General features: G+C 37.2%; 1 pseudogene; it reads left to right on the top strand.

Moving 5' to 3' along the window:
• Positions 1-5,831: 5,831 nt before the first annotated feature.
• Positions 5,832-6,854, top strand: LOC124985652 (protein NDRG3-like; annotated as a pseudogene).
• The last annotated feature ends 3,612 nt before the right edge of the window (positions 6,855-10,466 follow it).

The raw sequence follows: 10,466 nt of genomic DNA, 5'->3' as shown, positions 1-10,466 counted from the left end.
AAATTAAAACCACCCTAAGATTTCATCTAAATCCAATTAGAATGGCTATTATCAAGAACACAAACAATAATAGATTTTGGCATGGATGTGGGGGAAAAGGCACACTTTTACATTGCTGGTGTGTGGTTTTTATTTGCATTTCCCTGCTTACTAATGCTGTTGAAAATTCTTATTTTTTTTGGCCACATTGATATTCTATGTTGTCTTTGAGTCTTTTGCCAAAGTTTTTGTTGATTGTATTATATGCCTTTTTTTTCCCTACAAATTTGTAGAAATTGTTTGTATACTCTAGATAAAAGCCATTTTTGTTTTGTTTTGTTTTATGGGTAGCAACTAGTTTCCCAATTTATAAATTGCCTTTTAATTTTGTTAACTGCATGTTTAAATGAAAAAACATTTTAAAATTTAACCAAGTTATTTCATAATTAATGATTTTATTTCTCATTTAACTGAGGTTTACATCTCCCAAATAATTTAATATTCCTTTTTATTATCTTCTCAAAACTTTATTACTTTACTTTTTACATTGAGATTCCTAATTCATCTGCAAAGTATTTTTTGCAAGTATTTTGTCCCATAAAAATTTGAGCTGATTTAGCACCATTTTATTGAAATACTTTGCTTACTATTGCTCTGCTACTTTTATCATAAATAAAATCAAGTTTATTTCTGGGTTTGTTTGGATTTTTTTTGTCATTTATCTATTTGTGTTATCTTTCTTAATATCACAAAGTCTTCATTACCGAAGTTTTGTAAAACATGATACTCAACAGAACAGCTCCTCACACTTTGATCTTCTACTCTTGACCTTTTTGCATGTAAATTTTCATCTTAGTTTGTGAATTTTCACACACAAAAATTTCTCTTAATAATGATTAAAGTTTTCTGTATAAATGTCTTGTACATCTTTCATTAGATTTATTCCTAGATATCTGGTAGGTCTTGACACTCTTCTAAATGGCATCTTTTTATATCTAACTTTCCAACATCATCTTTTGGCATAAATACAATTCAGTTGTTGTTTTCACCTTATTTTTTATTGTTTCAACTTGTTTTAATTATTATGGTTTTATGATATGTTTCCCTATATTTTTCTGTTTTGGAACTCTCTTAGCTATCCATTTAATTTTACTCTTCCACCAGAAAGAAAAACAGATAGTGAAAGAAAATTTTATGAATAGTTAGAAGCCAAGCCATAAAGTGTCAAGGCCATGGTGCTCATGGATAGGGATAGAGCTACAAGGCAATCTGATCTGTTCATATTTCTTTCTCAAAGCAATCTTCTTGATCCAGTGATTAGCAGGTCCTGTCATTTTTGGAGCAAATTGAACATGAAGAAAGGTCTCACTTTCATTCATTCAAGTGGTACTTTTCCAGTGTACCAGGCAGTAGAGCTTACTTTAACTTCCCCAGAGTTTGTATTTCTTTCCATTTACTACTATTACTACTAGCCACCATTTAATAACATTAAATTGTGACCTAATTTAATCCTTTAAAGAGTCCTGTGAGTTAAACATTCCCATTTTACAGATGAGGAAACAGGTTCACAGAACTTACAGAACTTTTCCAAGATGGCATTTGTTGGTAAAGCAGCTAAGCATCAACCCAAGTTGGTCTGTCTCCAGACCTCATGCTCCACTGACATTCTTTTCTCCTAGCTAATTAAGAGTTTTAAAACCTGATCCATTGTTCTGGGCATCCAGGTCTGAAGAAAAAGGACTTACTGAGCAAGAGCATCACTCAAGAGACTTTCTGACGAAGACTTTGGTTAAGCCAGGAGGATGAGATGGTGGGCAGCAGGGCACAACCTTGGAAAACAGTGGTGTTAGTAGCAAAGAAGTGAGTGAAAAGACATACCAGGTGTTTCCTGGCTGCATTTCTATTGTAGTATGTTGAATAGTATCTCCCCCAAATTTATGTATATCTGGAACCTTAGAATACAACACTGTTTGGAAATAGAGTCTTTGCAGATGTAGTTAAGTTAAAATAAGTTCATACTGGATTAGGAATTGCTATGGTTTAGATGTTGAATATCCCCCACAGACTCACATATTGATGGCTTGGTTCCCAGTGTAGTGCTATTGGGAGGCAGTAAAATCTGTAGGAAGTGGGACCTAATGGGAGGTCCTAGGGTCATTGGGGGTATGCCTTCAAAGGTTATTGTGATCCCCTAAGGAGGCCCCTCTCTCTGCTTTCTGGTTTATGAGATATAAGAATTTGGTTATAATAGACACTCCTCACCATTGCCATCTACCATCTTTACCAAAGGCAATGGAGGCATCCAATCTTGAACTGGAGTTTCCAGACTTATGAGCCAAAATAAACCTTTCCTCTTGTATAAATTAATTGACTCCAGTATTTTTATAGTAACATAAAGATAACTAATACAGGTATCCCTCACTAGATCCAATGACTATTTTCCTTATAAGGAAAGGACTCAGAGACAGACACAGAGGGAAGAAGGCCATGTGTTGACAGACCCAGGAGTATGCTGCCACAAGTCAGGGAATGCCAAGGATTGCCAGCAACTGCTAACAGCTGGCAGAAGAAGAAAGGATCCTTCCTTGCAGACCTTGAGCAAGTGTGACTCTGCCAACACCTTGATTTCTGACTTCTGGCCTCAAAAACTGAAAAAATAAAATTCTATCGTTTTAAGCCACCTGGTTTGTGACAATAATCCTGAGAAGTGAGTGAACCTCCTTAGGAACAAGAAAGTCCCTGTTGATATCATTGAAGTGACATTTAAAGATAATGATAATTTCTGATTCTTTTTTTACCTGACTTAATTACCTGACTTGTACAATGGTCGATGTTTCTCTGCATGTGAGATGAAACAAAAACTTGGAGCTGGATGGAGCTGCTTCTCATTGTGTTTAGTCTGAACTGTGGCAGGTGTCTCAAAATGAGTGCTGCCTGGTATACAGTAGATCCTGCAAATATAAACAGGCTGAATGAATAAATAAATTTATAAATGAAGAATATGGGAGGCAGAGGAAATGATTATATCTCTTTGTGGGTATAAGACTTCAACCCATATTATCTTTGTGGAAGATAATATGGGTTGTCATAGACAAATCTAGTATCAGTTGCTGAGTATCTTTCAGTCAGTGACCCAGCCTCACTGAGACTTTGTTTCCTCACCTGCAAGTGAAGAGGACAATGCTTTCCTTGAGAAGTTAATGAGAATATTGGTCATCTGTGTAATCATGGCTCATGGTTGTTATAATGTAAATTCAGCCCCACTCTCTTTTCAAGTGGAAGGACATAAATGTAACACCCATGCTGCCTCTCTGAAGGGACATGCACATTTTATGAAATATGGGTGTGTGCCAGTGCAGTATGTGGACTTTTCTTTGTGAAGTGTGTACATCAAATGGCTATCCTTAAATAAACTGAAAAATCATGATCACCCTTGACAGTTAGAGAATTTAACTCCAGCAGTATCAAAGCTTTTCAAGCACTCTGAGAGTGAAGCATCAAAGAATTAAGTCACTTAGTCACACATTTTAAATCTCCCTAACATTTTCCTCATTTATCCTGGGACTGTCAACACAGCTGTTACTGGGTCTAGGTGTAGACAGCTTTCTAAACCGAGTGGTAAGTGCATTGGTTCTGGCTTAATAGACATGGTATTAGATGTATTCCAGTTATGGCTACTGTACTCAATAAATCATCTTCCCTGGAGGAAATAAAAAGGAATAAAAAAGGAAAGGAAGAAGAGAAAAAGCATCAATCTTAACTGATAATGATCCCAGACGCTTCTTTCCCAGGGAGCAGTTTAGGGAGAGTATGTGAAGAAAATTGCTATTAGTAGACACAGTTAACCTGTCCTCAGATTTATTTGTCAGCTTTCCTAATACTGAGCTGTGTCCCTGGAGAATGTGTTCCCAAGACGTGTAAGGGAACAGTGGGAAGGAGCTGCTGAAGGCAGTGGCTCCAGGTACCTTGGAAGCAGATGTTGGCAAACAATTACTCTGCAGGGCCTGGTCCCCAGCCAGTTTCTTAAGCTTCGCCAGATCCTATAACCAGAGCAAAGTGGCTTCAAGCTCCACTTGGCTGATTTTAAATCCAGACACATACACAAACTATTAGGAGACATTGCATTGGTATTTTTATGGCTTTGTAAATCCATTCTTTGCTTAATGCCTTGGACACCTTGGACAACTGGTTGGGTTGCTGGGAGGAGGGGAAAGCCAGGAATTCCATAAACAAGTCAGCATGGGTACTGAAACTAGATCTTCTGATTTCAATGAATGCTCTCTTTCTATTGCAGTGCACTGTCCTGGAGGTGTCAGATACTCAAGGCCTCTCAGTCTCATCCTAGATTCTCCCCTTGATCTACTTTTCCATAAATCTACACTTGCCATCCAGGTCTCCAGCGACGCTGAATTCCTTGCCTTTCATGGATGCACCATTAGTGCTAAGTCAATGCCTTTGCATTTGCTGTCCCTCCCTGCAATCTGGAACATTCTCTACTTAGAATAGCTTTTGACCTCTTGGCTGCCTTCCCAATTCTAAATAAAGGATAGTCACTTCTCAAAAGTTTTATCTAAATCACTTTAAAAAAAAATCTCCTGGCTTCTCATTCCTCCATTTTCATTAGCCCTTCTCCCTCAATCTCTGATTGTCTGCCTGCCTGGCTGCCTCTCTCAACAAGCTGTACTTTCACCTCTGCAGCTCCCTACTCAAGCAATGCTCAGCTTTAGTGGCTTTTGACAAAAATTGTTCAATGAATGCAGGAAGCAATGAGTGAACAAATCCACTGAAAGACCTCTACAAAAGGATGAGTGAACTACTATCCTTACATATCACACACACGATTGTTTATCATGATAAATAGACCCTCTGAGCCAGCTCTCCCCAAACCAGGCTACACATGTCTTTCTGAGAAGGCAGAAGTCCGGTTGGATTATAAACTAAGCATCAGAAATAATTAGTATTGCAGATATCAAGTAACATATCCAATTATTTCATATATCCAAGAATAGAGTTTTCTCATTCAACTAGTACTGGCTTAGCATGTGACTTTGAGCAAGTTTCCATTGTTTAATCTTCCTACTCATGGCAGAGCAATAAAGACTTTGATGTCTACCTCAAGGATTAATGAGATCATAGTTGTGAGAACTCTGAACATCTTGGGAAAAATCCTTGCCTCAGGACTCATGACCATGAACTCTCATTTCACTTGGGGCACATAGGGCCATGAAAGTTGCCTCCTCTTTTTCACCATGTAAGGCAGATCATAGGGTTCAACAAATCACTGTGGGGAAGGTTTCAAGTAGATAATTCTGAGCAAGGAAGAGACAGAGTTGAAGTCTCTGGAATAAGTTTTCACTAGCATGGGTATAAGGTGAAGCCACCACAGTGTCTTTTCTCTTGGGTACTCCTCCAATGATATATTCAAGAAGGTGTTTTCCAGACCCAGATGGTTGAACTTGATGATTATTGTCACCCAAGTCTCCACTGGTTCAGGTACTAAATTCTACAAATTGTTCCCACTTAAAGGTGGAAAGAGTCTTGCACTGGGATATGAGAGCTCTACCCTGAAAGAAGCCTGGGTCCTGGGTGCTGTGGCTTTTGCCTTCATTACAGGGGGTGACTGAAATGAGCCTTTCCCACAGAAACAAAGGAACAAGAAACAAAAGGAACTAACAGACTTAAGCCATATCATGTCAATAATTGCCTTAAATGTAAGTGATCTAAGTACACCAATTGAAAGTTAGAAATTGGCAAGATGGAGTAAACACAAAGTCAAGGTTATCAGGGCTGCTCTTGCTGCTACCATCACTGCCAGTGCACTAAAGGCAGGTGACTGTACCTCAGGATTACACATGAAACTTCTAGGAAACTTTGACTGTCAGGAACAAGACATAGAAACATTTTGTGGCGGTTATGTAGCTAAAAGACACTTACTGGTGGGTAACAGACCAGTTATGGTGAAATAGAATGCCATTGACCTTAACCACAAATCCTGTTTCAATGCCTTCTTTAAAGGATTGTATTGAGGATATGCAAGAGACGTTCCAGGACTTTTGTGAATGCCCCTTCCCAGCAGAAAGATGAAAACTCCTTCCCAACAGTATATCTTATACTCTGATGGATGAACTGACCAAGATGCTGCCTCCTGTTTTTATTAGGATTGAAGCTAGAACTGGAGCTTACATCCTTAGCAGATTTGCATTCAATCATCCAGAGCTTGTGGAAGGACTTGTGCTCATTAACATTGACCCTTGTGCTAAAGGTTGGATTGACTGGGCAGCTTCCAAACTCTCAGGCTTGATAACCAATGTTGTGGATATTATTTTGGCTTGTTACTTTGGATAGGAAGAATTACAGGCCAACCTGGACCTGATTTAAATTTACAGTCTGCATATTGCACAAAACATCAATCAAGAAAACCCATGGCTCTTCCTGGGTTCCTACAACAGACTCAGAGGCCTGGAGATTGAAAAACACATACAGGGTCAACATGATATCAGGTTAAAAACATTCAAATGCTGATTTTACTGATAGTAGGGAAAACTTACCTGCAGTTGAGGCTATGGTTGATTGTAATTACTATCCAAAATCCATAAAAATTTTACTAACAATGGTGGACTGTGGGGGAATGTACCAAGAGTTCAGACTGGGAATCTCACTGATCCTTCAGATACTTTTTGAAGGGAATGGGCTACTCCCAACTGCCAGCATGACCCAGTTCACCCCATGATGAACCCACTCTACTTCAAGTATCACTGGCTTTGGAGAAAGTTTCTTCATTAAGTCTATCATCAGCAATCATTAAGATAGAACTCAAAAATCCTGAGTCCCTTGATGCTGAGGGCTGACACCAAACCATGGAGCTGTCCTGCTAAGGAGATACTTCTCCCCTGGATCATGCACATCCATCCTCCATAATATAACTCCATCCCATACACTGGACTCCACTATCTTTAATGTGTGCATGATCACTGAAACTCTCTACCATTCTGAATTTAACCATCTTTCTATCCACAATGTCCCCTACCCCTTTTTATCCTGTATGTACCTAAAATTACTTCCATGCCATTACTTTAACATTCTAATACCTTTGGCTGATCTGATTCTCTGTCTTCTCATGCCAGCTTTTCCCTGCACTCTAAATATGTATCTAATAAGATTGGTCTCAACTTCATGTGTGTGCAAGCACACGTGTCAGTGTTTGTGTGTACCTAGTTCTGCGATTTTAGACATGCCTTCTTGAAGTGCTGCTGTGAACCACAAAACAGGAATTTCTTTGAATTCTCAATGGAATTTTTAAGGGAAATGTGCAGAACACTGTTCTAGGTTGAATAGGCCACTGCCTTTTCTTTTGGTTCCAAATTGCTCAATAAGACTTTTTCAGAGGCATTTCAGGAAGGGGCATCTATGAGGAACATGGAAGATAATAATAACTGTTTTTGTTGCTTGCTTGTGAACAATAGTGAAAGGGTGTCTTTTATATAGAGAGGCAGGCAGAGTGGCCAGCCACCTCCTCTGTCTAAATCTATTCACACTACATTTCTGTAAATAAAAGGGAGGGATATATTCTGTTAGAGACCCATGACGGATAAGGTTCTAAAACAATATGGGATTTTTTCCAAGGAGTGAGTACGGCTTAATTACTGGACTCTCAGCAAAAGAAGAGTGGAGAACAAAATGCCAGGTCTCTGCTCAGCAAATCAAAACTGCTGTCATTACAGTGTTTGGTACCACTTATCTTCAAGAAGTGCTTACCAAGCCCATGATAGAGAGTGTTCTCCATCCCTCCGTCCCTCCAGAAGGAATAGGAATGGCCTAAAAGTTATGGAGATGGTGAGTAAATGGGAGGAGAGAGAAGAACAGCCATTAACATAATGGGCTGTCCTGCTGAGGTAAAATTGCTTTTGGCTTCCTGTCTACTGTTATATGAGGGGGTCTCTCACCCAGAGCGTGTCACTGGGAGGAAGAGGAAAGAACCATGAAGCCCAACTGCCAAAGTAAGAACCCAGCCTGTGGGAGTATGGAGATATAAGCTTAGGATTTCATGGCTCTGAGTCCTGGGAAAGAGTTTTTAGATACATTGTTGGCTTTCTACCTAGTTAAAGAATGCACTCTGCTGGAGTATGACTATTTACAAATGATTAACTAAAGCTTTATATATATATCACTGTTTAAAAATACAAGGCCAAAAATATGTTGTCTGTAAAATGAAAGTAATAAAATGTACAGTGACATATGAATCTAATATACAATGACCTAGATAGATTGAATATAAAAGGATTAAAAAGTTATACTATGAAAACATTAATTTTTAAAAAGTAGTAGTAGTTATATAAATGACAGATAAATTAGACTTTGGAGAAAAGGAAAAAGGTAACTAGAGACAAAATGGGAGTTTGCATAATGATAAAAATATTAATCCACTAGGAAGACATAAAGATCCTACATGCACATGTACCAAAAAATAAAGCCTCAAAAAACACATAAGACACTAATGGAACTGAAAGAAGAAATAGACTGTCTGCAATTATGGTTACAAACTTCAACACCCTACTCTTAGCAATGAACAGAACCCCTAGACATAAAATTTCAGTGATAGAGAAGCACTAAATAATACCATCAGCAACAGGACCTGATTCTGTTTATAGACCACTCTATTCAATAAGAGCAGAACAAACATTCTTTTCAAGTGTCCCTAGAACATTAACCAAGATGGAATAATCTTTTGTCATAAAACAAACCTCAAGGTATTTAAGATAATTACATTAATACAGAATATGTGCTCTAACCATAATGGAATCAAACTAGACATCAATAACAGAAAGACAACAGGAAAATCTCCAACCACATGGAAATGAAATCACACACTTAGTTGTAAATAACCCTTGGGACAAAAAGAAAGTCTCAAAGGAAATATGAAAAATACATAATTGAATTAAAGTGAAAAGCCAACACATCAAAATATGTGGGGTGCAGCAACGCAGTGCTAGAGGGGATTTTTAGCCCTAAATTATTAGTTCAAAAAAGCAAAACAATCGCAATACTTAAAGTATCTATCTCAAGAAACTGGAGGAGGAAAAGTTCAAAATAAACCCAAAGCAAGTGGAGTAAAGGAAAGCATGAAGAACGTAAATTCATAAAGTTGAAAATAGGAAAATAATAAGAAAAAAATCAGTTAAACAAAAAGCTGGTTTGAAAAGTATATTACTAAAACAAATAGGACAGACCTCTACTAAAGATGGCAGAGAAAAGATATGATGCAAATCACACATATCAGAAATGAAAAAATGGCACTATTGATTCTGAAGCCATTGAAAAGGATAATAAAAAATACTATGAACAAATTTACATTCATTAATTCAATAAATTAGAAGAAAAATACCTACTCCTCAAAAAGCACAAAGTAGCAAAAATTTAATGAGGGTGAGATAGATAACATCGATAATCCTGTACCCAGTAAAGAAATTGAATTTGTAAATTAAAAGTTTCTCAAAAAAATCTCCAGAACCAGATGAATTTTCTGGAGACTTCCACCCAAGATTTAAAGAAAAATTAGTATCCATTTTACACAATTCTTCCAGAGGAAAGAACACACAATTCATTTTGAGTTTGATATTATACTGGTTTGTAAAACCAAATTTTGTACCAAAATCTGTACAAAAATAAAATCCAACAAACTGATACCTCTCATGAACTTTGATGCAAAATTCCTCAACAAAACACCCACAAAGCGAATCCAGTAATGTATAAAAAGAATTATAAACCATAACTAAGTGAGATATATTGCAGGTATACAAGACTGGTTCAACATTTAAAAATCAATCAGTGGAATCCAACATAACAGCAGACAAAAAAGCAAAAACCATATGATCCTATCATTTAATGCAAACTATAAATAAAAAGAAAGAAAAAAATTTTGACAAAAAAAGAAAGTAAAATTCTTCTTCACCAGAAAACAACTATGCATTGTACAAGCTTTGTTCAGCTGTGGTAAAAATCAAGATGAACAATTTTTGGTGACCAGACCTTGGAGAAAATGTTGAGTGGAACGCAAATATGGATAAGTGTATATAGAAAGACCCCTTGCATTATGGATTAAGAATGGCTAAGTCATTTGCTTAATGACACATGGTCAATAATTGAATCATTTTAAAAATTTTTTTATTTGTTCTAATTAGTTGTACATGACAGTAAAATGCATTTATACATTTTGATAGCTCATACATAAATGGAGTGTAATTTCTCATTTTTCTGATTATACATATTGTAGGATCACATGGGTCATGCAGTCATATATGTATATGAGGTAATAATGTCTGTTTCATTCTACTGTTCTTCCTATCTCCTTACCCATTCCCCTCCTTTCGCTCCCCTCTATCTAAGAATCATTTATTTTGATAGCAAAACCAGAGATACAATGACCACAGTACCCTGGAATTGTACTCCTGACCAGTCTTTCTTTACATGTGTGCATGCACACACACAAT

This window comes from Sciurus carolinensis, chromosome 5 (genome assembly GCF_902686445.1).
Source record: "Sciurus carolinensis chromosome 5, mSciCar1.2, whole genome shotgun sequence".
In the NCBI taxonomy this organism is placed as follows: Eukaryota; Metazoa; Chordata; class Mammalia; order Rodentia; family Sciuridae; genus Sciurus; species Sciurus carolinensis.
The sequence above is the reverse complement of the archived record's forward strand: the minus strand, read 5'-3'. Positions and strand labels throughout refer to the sequence as shown.